Source organism: Macrobrachium nipponense, chromosome 1, assembly GCF_015104395.2.
Source record: "Macrobrachium nipponense isolate FS-2020 chromosome 1, ASM1510439v2, whole genome shotgun sequence".
Lineage (NCBI taxonomy): Eukaryota > Metazoa > Arthropoda > Malacostraca > Decapoda > Palaemonidae > Macrobrachium > Macrobrachium nipponense.
Window position 1 is genome coordinate 32,065,696 of NC_087200.1, and position 15,000 is coordinate 32,080,695.

The window sequence follows — 15,000 nt, forward strand, 5'->3', positions numbered from 1 at the left end:
ACCGATCGGTAATAGAAATTCTATAGAGCGGGAATTGACCGCCGTTATTGAATTTGGACGGCGGCCAAGGCCCACAAATCAAGTTGAGCTTATCATTCGGGGCGTTCGAGGCGAAAGGTTGTGTTTGTTGGGCTGTCTGTCTGTCTGGGCGTGGGAGGTGGGTGGGTGGGTAGTGGCACGACGGCCGTGGCTGGTAGTGAGATGGATCCAAAGATCATACGGTGAATATTGAAGCCGGCCGGGTCCTTGATCAGGCTCTGACTAATGTCTTCTGTTCGTCTGGATCACTTGTGAGTGATCACATGCGGGCTGATCAAACGGGACATATTCATCGTCTCGCTTTTGGGGTGACTGGGGTCGTGTACGTACACTCGCCGTCGGACAGGGATTTCATAATCTCTCTCTCTCTCTCTCTCTCTCTCTCTCTCTCTCTCTCTCTCCTTCATGTCAATAGATGCGTTTGAGTGGAATAGAGAGAAGCTGATTTTTTCTCTCTGGAATTATGATGATAATACATAGATGTCCAATATAATAATCCCACAAGACTCTCTCTCTCTCTCTCTCTCTCTCTCTCTCTCTCTCTCTCTCTCTCTCTCTCTCTGTCAACAGATGCGTTTGAGTGGAAGAAAGAGAAACTGATTTTTTCTCTCTTATAATGAGAGAGAGAGAGAGAGAGAGAGAAACCGATGCTTTTTCTTTCATGAACTGCAATGCATTGATGTCCGATATAATCGCACATAACTAATATCTCTCTCTCTCTCTCTCTCTCTCTCTCTCTCTCTCTCTCTCTCTCTCTCTCTCATGTCAATAGATGCGTTTGAATGGAAGAAAGAGAAACTTATTTTTTTCTCTCTTATAATGCATTGATGTCCGATATAATCGCACATGACTAATCTCTCTCTCTCTCTCTCTCTCTCTCTCTCTCTCTCTCTCTCTCTCTCTCTCTCCCCTTCGTGTCAATAGATGCGTTTGAGTGGAAGAGAGAGAGAGAAACCGATGTTTTTTCTCTCATGAACTGCAATGCATTGATGTCCGATATAATCGCACATGACTAATCTCTCTCTCTCTCTCTCTCTCTCTCTCTCTCTCTCTCTCTCTCTCTCCTTCGTGTCAATAGATGCGTTTGAGTGGAAGAAAGAGAGAGAGAAACCGATGCTTTTTCTCTCATGAACTGCAATGCATTGATGTCCGATATAATCGCACATGACTAATCTTTTTCTCTCTCGCTTGTTCATTCCAAATATATCTTGGCGTTTTTGTTTCGTCCCTCTTGCCTCGGTGGATGACGAGTGCCTGATTTAATTACTGGGGACGTGTGGCTCTCTGGCTCTTTCCTAATCACATAATTACTTGTGCTGTTCGTTTGTTGCTTCTTGAATATTTGATGATATTTACTTGTATTTGCATATTACCAATTATAGACTTGTGGCTTTGTTTTGCATTGGGGTAATAACTTTTTGTTTATTATGCTTTATTTAAAATGATTCACGTAAGGTTTTTAACTGTTTATTAAAAATCACACTAGAATGAGGAATATCTTTTTATCACAACTACTTGTTTACGTCATTCTTACTTGTTTAATTATGAACTCAATTGGCTTTTGGATCTCTTCATTGCCTTTTTGTTCCTTGCCCCATACCGCTAAGGTTTGTGCCAGGTTTTCACAGTGCCCCTTTTAGCCAACTCTCAAACTTTCCCCTTTCATCCGCTTCGTTTATTTCGCAAACAAAACGATTCCTTCACCTTTAAAAAAAAAATATGAGGCACTCAGTCTGTTCCTTTATTTCCCAGATTCCTTAGCCTGTCTCCTTTAACTGTCATGTTTGTCATCACACAAGAAAAGAGGTCCTTTAACACGTCCATATATCTTATTTTCTCTTTCTTAGATATTTTTTCCACCATTTTTTTTACGGTGGCTGAGGTGGAGTTGGGCTTTCGTGACCGCTTCTGTTGCTGCGGAACCAAAGAAATACTGGGGCCTTTTATTCTTTGGAAAAACACAATTATTTCGTTACTTACATCTGGAAAACAAACATGAATAGCACTCTCTGAGAAGTTGGTAATTTATTTGCTAGGAAAACCGTTCATCTAAGTATGTTAAACCATTTATCTTTCATTTTTATTAAAAAAATCTCTACCTTACTACCATTCAGTGAGTGAGCCTTACGATATCGCCATACATTTCAAATATGGCTTCCATGGATACTCAAAGTATCATATATCTTAGAACCCCCCCCCCCCCCCCCTTACCTTCACTTATTCTATGACTCACCTCCTCACAGTAGGGATGTAGTGCTGTCAGTGCACCTCACGCTGTGCACTTTAGGCATTACTCAAGGTTCCAGCTGTAACCGCTTTCTTTCCCTTTATTGTAATTCCGTTCATATTCTCTTTCTTCCCTCTTACTTTCCACCCTCTCCTAACAGTTGTTTCGTAGTGCAACTGCCAGGTTTTCCTCATTTTACACCTTTCAACCCCCGTTACTCTCAAAAACCTTGTTACTCTCAATTTCCCTTACAGCACTGAATGGCCTCATAGGTCCCAGTGCTTGTTATTAGCCTAAATTTTACATTCCTTTCCTCGTCTCTCATCCTACTATTATCGGTTCACCGTGTGTTCCAGTCAACTGCTGTCATTCCTGCAAATTCACATTCAGTTTTCTAAATCTATTACTCTTATATCCATACTGTTACTCACATGTACCCCAGCTGTCTCCTCGTGTCAACACTGCCAAAATTCTTTTCTAGTGTCTTCAGTTTTAATCCGCTATCCAAGTTAGTATTTTATCACTTGCAAACATCAGCCATTCTACACTTTGCCCCATATTGACACAATACTCTCCAGCCCACAGATCCCAGCACACTTCCATGCATCCTTTGCTGTATTTACACTGCTTTTCCATGTGTTCTTTCATACTTTCTCTAGTGGAGCCATGCCGTTTTTCTCTATCAATCCTCCTGACAGCTGTCTCATATTCTCCAACAAAATCCTCAACATACAACAGTGTTATTCCCCCTATATCATATATATCTAAACAAAAAGGCACAATTGTTCCACACAGTCTCTTCTTTGGCACCTTTCCCTCATTGAGACGTGCCTTACACACCCTGGTTAGCCACCCATTGCATCATTATCATTGTACACTCATTCACAGACAGATTGTATATATATATAATATAATATATTTAATATATAATATATACATATTATAGATTATAATATAATATATATATAATTAATATATATATATATATACAATCTGAGAATTAAGATAATACTGGTTTACATGTATTTATAGCAGGCAGGGCGTGTACAATTGGTAGGTAAATACTATAAGCCATCCAGGTGACTGGACGGCTTATAGTACCTACCACCCAGGTGGCAGGTACCCAAACCAACATCCAACCCACGCCAACAACCCCGGACGGACCTAGAAGATCTCAACGCCTCGGCGACAGATTCCGTCACCATCCGACGACCAATTAAAATCCCTGCTTACCGACCTACCCACCGATTGTACACGCCCTGCCTGCTATAAATACATGTAAACCAGTAGTATCTTAATTCACTTAGTTGTATACTGTCATAGATGACTGCCTGTGCGCGGCCGACACGTCAGAGAAAATAAACCTAAGACAACTGAAATCTTTTATGTCCTTAGGAAACCTGATACACCAGCTATATGCCGATGAGAAAAAGGTAATAAGAAGAATTGAGAAAATTCTATATAAATTAAATGCCCCTGAAACATCTATCATATTCAATGCTACTGCCCTCAAAGAAAGCCTCCTTCCTAGTTATTGTTATTATTATTTCAATTATTATTATTTTTGTTGTTGTAGATTTATCTTCAACAATCTGTGTCTTTTATTATTTTCCTATGGGTAACTGACATGTTTCTCTCTCCCAAACAAAACTTGAAATGTTCACCTGATTCATTCGCACAGAACAAGTATATTTTATCGAAATTCCCATCAGGCCTGGAAAATAGTTTTATGTTCATGCACTCATGTAGGACTTATGTCGTTTTGTTAATATATTTTAAAAAATAGTATTTTTCATTCATACAAAAATAAATATTTCCCTATAAAATTTTTCCTTCCTGGGGGGGTGAAATGTTGGCTTTAAATCTTTGATGTATAACTGAATGAAATTACCAGAATTTTCCAATTCTTACTTGATTTGTTTTAATCATTATTTTTATATGTCGTCTTCCCAATTTATTCATAAGTATTTGGTGTTGCATTTTGGACTGACTCACAAAAAGGTCTGTTGTGCCTCATTCACACACATTTAACGAATAATCGTGTTATTATTATTATTATTATTATTATTATTATTATTATTATTATTATTATTGATTCATGAATGTTGTTTTTATCACAAGTTGGACTTATTGCTCTATATGATCCAGGAATTTTTTTTAAGAGGTAGAATTGCAGTGGGATGTCTTTATTTTGTTTTATTGAAATTTTGAGAAAACTTTTGACTTTTTAAAAAGTGAAAAGAAGGACCTCAAGTTTGTACTTATGATTTAAGGAAAGTAATGTGTTCTTTAATACGAACGTTATTATGTTTTTTGAATCGAAGAAAAAGATTTTTTCGTCGCATCTCTGATTTGTATTGAAAGACATGTGACTTCTGCATGGATGATAGAGATATAACGTATGCATTCTGTATATGTTAGACAACTTAAATCTTGTATAACTCAAGTAAAGAGTTGTCTTCTGTATAACTTTTGTTCCGAGAACTTTACGCGTCTCTCTTTTATAAAGAGAAATTTGGTGTTGTCTAAAATATATATATATATATATATATATATATATATATATATATATATAATATATATATATATATATATATATATATATTTGTCACAGTCGTCCAATTTGACTGGGTGGTTTTTATAGTGTGGGGTTCCGGGTTGTACCCTGCCTCCTTGGGAGTCCATCACTTTTCTTATTACGTGCGCTGTTTCTAGTAGCACACTCTTCTGCATGAGTCCTGGAGCTACTTCGGCATCTAGTTTTTCTAGGTTCCTTTTCAAGGATCTTGGGATCGTGCCTAGTGTTCCTATGATTATGCAGGACAATTTCCACTGGCATATCCCATATCCTTCTTATTTCTATTTTCAGGTCTTGATACTTATAAATTTTTTTTTAATCTTTCTTTCTCATCTACTCTGGTGTCCCATGGTATTGCGACATCAGTGAAACTTTCTTCTTGACTTTGTCAGTCATCGGCACGTATCACCCTATCTGTTCTTATACCGTAGTCCCAGACGATCTTTGCCTAATCGTTTTCTATCGCTCCTCAGGTTGGTGTTCGCACCACTTATAACTGCAAGGTAGTTGGCGTTTCTTGCACAGGCTACTGAATCATACCTCTTTTTGAGCTGGTTCTGTGCAAGTGCCGGGCATTCACGTGTTGTGTGGTTTTTTGGTCTCGTTTTTCATATTGCACATCCTGCATATGGGTTAGATGACATTCGCATCTTTTGTTCTTTGGATATATCTGGTTCTTAGGGCCTGATCTTGTGCCGCTGTTAGCATTCTTTCTGTTTCCATCTTGGGTTCTCCCCTCTGTAGCCATTGCAATGTTTCATCGCTGGCCAGTTCTTTAGTCTGTCTCATGTACTGTCTGTGCTTTGGTTTGTTGTGCCATTCCTCCGTTCTGTTTGTCATTCTCCCGTCTCTGTATATTTCTGGGTCCTCGTCTACTTTTATCAGTCCTTCTTCCCATGCGCTCCTTAGCCACTCGTCTTTGCTTGTTTTCAGATATTGCCCCAGTGCTCTGCTGTCGATGTTGACGCAGTCATTTTTGCTTAGTAACCCTCTCCCTCCTTACTTTCGTTTTATGTTTAGTCTTTCTGTATTTGCTCTTGCGGTGTAGTGCTTTGTGTATTGGCATCTGTTTCCTATTTTTCTATTCTATGCTGCGGAGTTCAGCCTTCGTCCACTCCACTACTCCCGCGCTGTATCTGATTACTGATACTGCCCATGTGCTTATTATTATTATTATTATTCAGTAGATTAAACCTATTCATATGGAACAAGCCCACAGGGTCCATTGACTTGAAATTCACGCTTCCAAAGAATATGGTGTTTATTACGAAGAATTAAGAGGAAGTAAAGTGAAACACAGAAAGAAGATATCTTACTTATAAAAATAATAATAAATAGAGAAGTAGGTAAAAAGTAATTAAATGCAAGAAGAACAGTCTTAGGGTAGTAATGAATGACGATAAACTTGTCGTTTGTATGATTCATTCATTATATAAATATATATATATATATAATATATTATATATATATAATATATATTATATATATAGATATATATGTATATATTATATCTTATATATATATATATATATATATATTTTTATATAATAATATATAATATATATATGATATATATATATATATATATATATACATATATATATATATATATATATATACCATATATATATATTATATACTATATAAATATATATATAAACGGTTAGTTATATTGAATGAACGATACAACTCTCGGCGCCTCCTTGGGTCAGTCATGAGAAGGTGATATCCTCCTTTAAACTTTTTTACAAAAAATAAGTATTTATTTACAATTCTGACGAGCGATATCTCAACATTATTTCATGTTATATATACACAGATGTCACCTAGCAACGTTTTATTTTATTTTTTTTTTTACTCGAAAATGAACGGATCTCGTATACCTGTCACATTCACACACGTTACTTTTTATTTTCATTGGGATTAGTTTTCGGTTTTTATTCATGTATTTATTTATTTATTTATTTATTTATTTATTTATTTATTTATTTATTCTGAGATTTATGCGTTTAGCTAAACAGTTCCTTTTAATATTTTTTCAAGATGAAGTTTTTTTACCTGTCCTTTCAGGCACATCCGAGAAAGAAATAAATTACTTGAATGTGAAAATGCTTTATAGTCTTTCCGTGTGTAGGTAACACGTTTCAGGATGATATGAAACAACTCCTGTAAAGGACATTTCTTCATTTTTATTTTGCTCTTGAAAATATGTAAAATGCTTCATTTTCCCCCATGGGAAATTGTTATGTCAAGTGAAATAGCGCAAATCTCGTGTTTATGGTTACCAGACTGTGTTTATGTGGGTGCAAAGCCGACATGTCATCTAGTGTTTATAATCTCCAATTTTAGCTAGTAGGATATTCCAAATGATTCCATGAATTTCTAAGAGGAGGGCCACCGTTCGACAGAAGGGACATAATTAGGGAAATTTGGATAATGTAATCGAGGCAAAAAAAAAAAAAAAATAAATAAATAAAAAAATAATTGTGATGGCTATATTCCATCTTGAAATGCCATGTACATAGATTCTAGTACGGAATTTCATAATTAGTCTTTCCAGCTGTGAAATGGAACAGTAATTATCATGGAAAATTTTAGATTCAATTTTCGAAGTCATTTGTATCCCGGTCAAACTGGCAATAATGTGTGAATGTAAAATAAAGTTCTTTGTTTATGAATATCCTTATGTGCCTGAATTGAATGAACAAAATGGGGTTGCTACTGTATTCTGTATGTAAATGTGTACAAAGCGTACGTCTTATAAATGTCCACTAGTCTTCTACTTCAATGTTCAACATTCAGTTTTCAAAATTGAATGTCCCTATTGTGCAGTGCTACATACTAAAATATCTGTGTCCTAAGTTTCAGGTACACTGTCTGTGAGTATATCCAAAAACATGTAGTTTGTGTTTATCCATAAGTATATTTAAGACTGTAAATGTCCAAAAGTGTTCAAGCCGTGAATATCAAAGATTGTCTAAGTGTACGGAGTCAGTGTCTGGAAATAAAAATCTTAGGAATTTAAAAAGTATGATGTTAGCAAACGTCTAAAAGAATGTAGTACTCAGATATATGCAAATAAAAAAGTGCATATTTAAAAGTTATGCAGTGTGTGGATGTCCAGAACTATGTGCTGCCTCAATGTTCAAAAACGGGTCATGTCCTTAATTTTTTTTATTGAGATGTAGCTGATGCCAATTCGTTATTATATCTGCAGCTGAATGATACGTCTTATCTTAATTTTAACTTTATTTGAGAGGTTGTTATGTTCCATCAAAATGACGAACTGTCAACTTTAGCCAATGCAAGGGCTTATATCGATGGACTTTGGACTAAAATAGCTCTTATGCCTTCGTCTTTTGTCTTTGTATCTGAAAATCTTACACCTGACAAAGCTCGAATTTATACAAGAAGAAAATCCAGTATTAAATAAAAAAAAAGTTTTCGTTTATGATGTCCTCAAAATTCGCTATTTTAGATATTTCTTGAGTCCTGTAGCATTTGTTTGGATTAAGAACTTACAAGGAAATCACGAAAGACACGACACACAGAGAGAGAGAGAGAGAGAGAGAGAGAGAGAGAGAGAGAGAGAGAAGAGAGTGTTGATGATGATGATGATGAGAAAAACGGAATACTATAAAGCATGAATTAACTGATTGGAACAGCTTCAACAACACTGAAAGATGAAAAGCATATGGTATGTATACATTGAGTATACTTATTTTCTAAGTAAAAAAAATAATGTATGTTTTATCAACTTCACAAGACAGAAAGCAGCTCCTATTTATGGTGCTTACAGGGAATCCTAAAAGGTAATGTGATTCTATCCACCGACTGTGAAGGAGGGATATTACAGCCATTACAGCATCACAGAGACCTCCCATAAGCCTTACCTCGCCAATCCTTCACCACAAAAGGAAGGAGTGTAATCCTTCGTAAATACGAAGAGAATCACAGAGCCATTAGCGGTATCAGATGACAGATGCTCACACACGTGTAATCCTTTATCATACCCACGCCATCGCTCTCCAGCGCCTATGATATATTACTCTAATTCCCCCCTCCCCCCTTCGCCCTGCTTCGTATTTAAGATTCTTCTATTTATTCGTTTTGTTCTCATTTTCCTTCCATCATTGTGGTTTTTGCTATCTTTTTTAGTCGCTCCCGATTTCCTTCACATCAAGAGTCGATCAGATTTTTGTCGGATAACCGGAGACGTAGATTTGGATGGAACGTTCGTCTTTCGATTAACGAACCTGACCAACGTTAATTTTGATCAGTACGTGGATGGGTAACATCCCAGCAAAGCCGGATGCCGTTGATTCGTAAAGCCCCCTAAACATCTGTGGTTCGGTAATTTTACTCTTAAACATATATATATAATACTATATATATATATATATATATATATATATATATATATATATATAAATATATATATATATATATATATATATATATATATATATATATATATATTTTTTATATATAGTATATATATATATATATATATATATATATATATATATATTATATATATATGATATAGTATATATATGTATATATATATAGTGTATATATATATGTATATATATATATATATATATATGTATATATATATATATATATATATATATATATATGTATATCTTTTTTATTACTATTTATCTCGGGCAATGTCCACCAGAAGCAGTTTTCATGACCGAAAACCAGCAGGCAAATCGGCAAGAAAGAAAATGATAAAGTTCCTGAACTAACAAGAACGTTTAGAAATTGATGAATATGTAGTGTTACTCGCCCACAGCATTTACAGACTTCACAGTTACCATAACTGTTCTGTGACTGGGAGTACGAGACAAAATATACCTCCTTTGGAATGGACACAAGAGAAAGCAAATGAGTTCGTCTGGGTCTTCTCGCCCCTATTGAGTTGGACTTGGTTTCACCCCTTTGACTACCTGTTTAATATTCTCTCTCTCCTCTCTCTCTCTCTCTCTCTATCTCTCTCCTCTCTCTCTCTCTCTCTCTCTCTCCATAATGCCTGAATATTCTAGTGAAAAATACTTACTGTGTACAAGCAGGAATCACGGCACGGACCTTTTGAATGCAAGCCTACAGCTCTTGAGCTCTACCACTTACACGCCACACTATCTTTATCTACTATGTATACTGTATAGTAGATACTAAGCTTGAACCGAATCTTTAAGCTTTCAAATCAGTATCCAAGTCTATATATATATATATATCTATATATATATATATATATATATATATATATATATATATATATATATATATATATATATATATATATATATATATAAAAGCAAACGTAATTTTCTACCGACCCCCTAAAGACAAGACCAGAGACACACCCAACAATAAAATAAAAATTCCCCACCTGGAGACGATTAAGAGAGTAACTCACACCCTTGGGAAATCCAACCCTTTTGCATTTACCTACCCAAATACCTTAGCCAAATCCCTGATTAACGTCCAACAAAAGACATCGCCCAAAGACTCTGGGGTATATGAGATCCCATGCCAGGACTGTGACCAATCTTACATCGGATTTACAGGTAAATCACTTCCCCAGAGATTAATACAACACAAACGGTCAGTTAGGTATGGACAACAGAACTCGGCTATTTTCAACCATATAAATGAAACATAACCATAGAATAAACTGGAATATGTCACGTGTAATTTATAGCAGCAACTGCCGGTACAAGAGTCAAATGATGGAATCGGCCTTAATAAAAGAGAAGCAGGTAATGAACATCTCAAAAGGGAATTGGACATCGGACATCGTCGACGCAGTGTTCATTCAACCAACGCTTAAGAAGATTAAAGGAAGATTATCAGCGGGGGTGACCTAAATTGGCTTACTTGTGGACGAATCTCTTGGTATAAATACCACCTTTTCTGTAAACTTTTCTCATTCATATACCTGAAGAGAGAGACAGCAGTCTCTGAAATATAGTACTTTTCTCTCTACATTTTGGTGTTTTTATGGGCTCCTTTTATTAGATATATATACATATATATATATATGTGTGTGTGTGTGTGTGTGTGTGTGTGTGTGTGTGTGTTGAGTGAGTGAGTGGGTGTAAGCTGGAATGTATGTATGTATGTATGTTATCTAGTAGTATATACTATAGTAGATAAAGTCAGAGCGTGTAAGTGATCTTTTCTTAACTAGAATATTCAGGCATTATGGATAGAGAGAGAGAGAGAGAGAGAGAGGAGAGAGAGAGAGAGAGAGAGAGAGAATATCAAACAGGTAGTGAAAGGGGTTAAACCAAGTGCAACTCAAGAGAGGCGAGAAGACCTAGACGAACTCATTTGCTTTCTCTTGTGTCCATTTCAAAGGAGGCATATTTTGTCTCGTCCTCCCAGTCACAGAACAGTTATGGTAACTGTGAAGTCTGTAAATGCGGTGGGCGAGTAAACCTAGTGCTAAATATTCCTCAATTCCTAAGTGGTCTCGTAGGTTAGGAACTGTATAGATGTTCTTATTTCTGATTTGCTTGCTGTTTTCCGGTCATAAAAACTGCCTGGTGGACGTTGTCTAGATTAAATATTAGTGGCTAGTTCTTTTAGGTGCGGTAATTTTTCCAAAACGGCTTATCTCTTACCCAAAGAAGTTTTTGTAAATACTTCTAAAACAACTAAGTTTCTGAACGCTCATGTCTTTCTCATCAGTCTGCTGTCCACTGAATTGTTTTCACATAACTGGAGATCAAGATTCCCTTAGACTCTGGTGAAATTAGCTTTTATTGTTTCATAATATCCACCATTCTTAAGTTTTGCCACAAAAAAAAAAAACAGGATTTTCGTTGCTAGGTTTTACACTTTATTTCCGTATCGTCATAACACCTTTTGCTTATTGTAGTAATGTAATTTTTTGCTCGTTTACTTTACTTATGTAATTTTGTATATGTTTACTGTGCTCATGCAATTTTTTTATCTTATTATTTCATTTCCTGATAACTCTCTGGAAGGAATCACAAACCTAAAGGATTATATTGGTCTCGGAACTCGTCCCTTATTCATTCTGTGTTTTACATTCCAATGGTCTCTCTCTCTCTCTCTCTCTCTCTCTCTCTCTCTCTCTCTCTCTCTCTCTCTCTGCTCCTGTCCATCACTGGCGCCACTTCCCATCTAGGTAAGTGCTTGACATTACTCCATTACCTTTTTCTCTGCTTACTTTTATTTATTTCTTTTACTCTCTCATCGTATTCTGTTTCTTTTTTATCATTTTTATGTAATGGTTTGCTTTCGCGCTCCACCGTTCATATATTCTGCTCTTTCTCGTCTGACCACTGGTCACATCCAGAACTTCATTCTCCACTTAAAAATAATGACATCATCCGTTGTTCAAAATATTTTAATCATCTTAAGTTTTTTCCGTTTTACAAATTCGATCAATTGTGTGGTTTTCATATCTATTTTACATAGCTTTACTGAAATTATTCATTATTTTACATACAAAAAATGATCTTACCAGAAATGAGAAATGAACACCGTGAACTGTAGCTTGCTATTTTTAAAGTCACCCCAGGTCAATATTGTTAAAAACATAAATATTTAAAATGAAAATATTTCTATACATTGAATTTATTTATTATTCTATACTTTTATCTGAGGTTTAGTAATATGTTTCATTTCAAAGACATTATATATATATATATATATATATATATATATATATATATATATATATATATATATATATATATATATCTATATATATATATATATAAATATATATATATATAAATATATAGATATATATATATATATATATATATATATATATATATATATATAGATAGATATATATTATATATATATATATATATATATATATATATATATATATATATATATATAATAGGAAAATTTCACAAGACGGTGGTAAGAACAGCAATGCTGTATGGTACGGAAACAGCAAACATGAGAAAAACAGAGCAGAAGAAGATGGATGTGGCAGAAATGAGAATGCTTAGGTGGATGTCTCGGGTGACAAGAGAGGATAGGATCAGAAATAACTACATAAGGGGGTCGACTAAGGTGGTGGAAGTATCAAAGAAAGTGCAGGAGGGAGGCTGAGATGGTATGGACACCTGTTGAGGAGAGATGAGGACCATGCTGGGAGACATACTATGGGGATGGAGGTGCAAGGAAGAAGAAGAAGAGGGAGACCAAGCAAGAGATGGAAGGACTGTGTGAGAGGAGACTTACATGAGAAGGGAATTGATGAGGCAGAAGCGCAGGATAGAAATAGATGGAAACGGCTCATCCGAAACGGCGACCCCATATAAAAATGGGAACAAGCGGGAGGAAGAAGAAGAAGAAGAAGAAGAAGAGGAAGATATAAATATATATATATATATATATATATATATATATATATATATATATATATATATATATATATATATATATATATATATATGTATAACAAAGTTCCAGCCAGGAAGGAGAATTGAAACAGTGGAGATGCTAAGTACTTCCGTCTTATTACCAAGACATGTTCATCGAAAGTACTTAGCATCTGAAGTGTTTCAATTTTCCTTCGTGGTTGGAACTTTGTATAATCATCACGTTTTTCACTTCGTGATTTAAAATCAAATATCATATATATATATATATATATATAAATATATATAAATATATATATATATATATAAATATATATATATATATATATATATAATATATATATATAGATATATATACTATATATATATATATATATATATATATATATATATAACCAGAAGTGTGTATAATCACATTCGTATACGATGATTGCATCCCTTTAACTTACAGAGCCAATACTCAGAAAGTTCTCTGTAATCTGGACGGCCTAATTCAGTACAATTATGATGAATAATTCCCTTTCCGTAATGTCTATTCCCTTTGAGATCGATAGATAATTGCCCCCTTTATCTTTCCATATTGCCTCCCCAGTCCTCCAACCAGAAAGACTAATTAGTAAAGGATAGGAAGAAAGATCTCGCTTGTTTATTTTCCCTCCGTTTTGTCTGTCTGTTATATGGAGCCCTTGAAAGCTTATTGAAGGATTTTCGTGGATAACCGACGTAAAGTAGGTCAAACATCGATTTTTCAAAACGTGGTTAGTGACCTAACCTACCGTAGCAAAGTTTAAGATACATCTCGCTCTGGAAATCGTGCAACTGAACGACGAGTTCCAGCTGAGGACGGAAGAATTGCACAATTAAATCATGCCAAGAAAACGTTTCGATACCTGGAAGCCAGAGAGGTAGTTTCGACATCCGAGAGACTAAACACCACCACCAGCCGCCTCTCGATGTTTCCCAGAAAAGCCGACGCTCGAGAGACATGCAGGGATGCTTCTTGCTGTTCAAGGGCGTTGGCTGCGGTACAAATACAAGAGGACAAATAATACCCGCGAAGCCTTACGCGCGCGTGTGCGGGTGAGCATGAACGCGCTCTCAAAACAAACTCTATCATGAGGCTTCCGGTCAGAGAAACGAAAAGGGAGTGACAAACAGCCAGCGAGAGATAGAAGAACACACAAACAACCACAATTTAAGAGTCCCTTGTAAACAAATCCTCCTACTCCCCCACCCCCCTTTCCCCCCATCCGATCCCTCTGCTCCTCACCCTTCTACCACCTTGTCCTCCTCCACCTCCTTCGCATACCCTACTTCTTCTTCCTCTTCTTCTTCTACTTTTTCTTAGGGAAGAGGAAGAAGAGACCAGAGGGCGCTGTTTCCCGGAACCCTTTCTGAGAACCCGCTTCTCCTCCTAATGATTAGCAAGAGATCCATCCAAAAAGCCTTTCAAAGATTCATAAGTAAATTTGGGAAACATGAATGATGGAAAAGGCAAAGATCAATATTTGTGGACTTTGATCAGAGAGAGAGAGAGAGAAGAGAGAGAGAGAGAGAGAGAGAGAGAGGGGGGGGGGTTGAATATTCGGGATCCTGGTAGGGCAACATTTACTAAAATGAATTTTTTTCTCTCCTTCCGTTGCCAATTAGTCTTTACGGGTGAAAAGGCTGGGAAGGTTAGAGGGTAGGTCACGGGAATAGGGAAATGATCCTGCAGGTACCTGGAACGGATTGGCGATAACGAAGTGGAATACTTTATTGTAATCGGT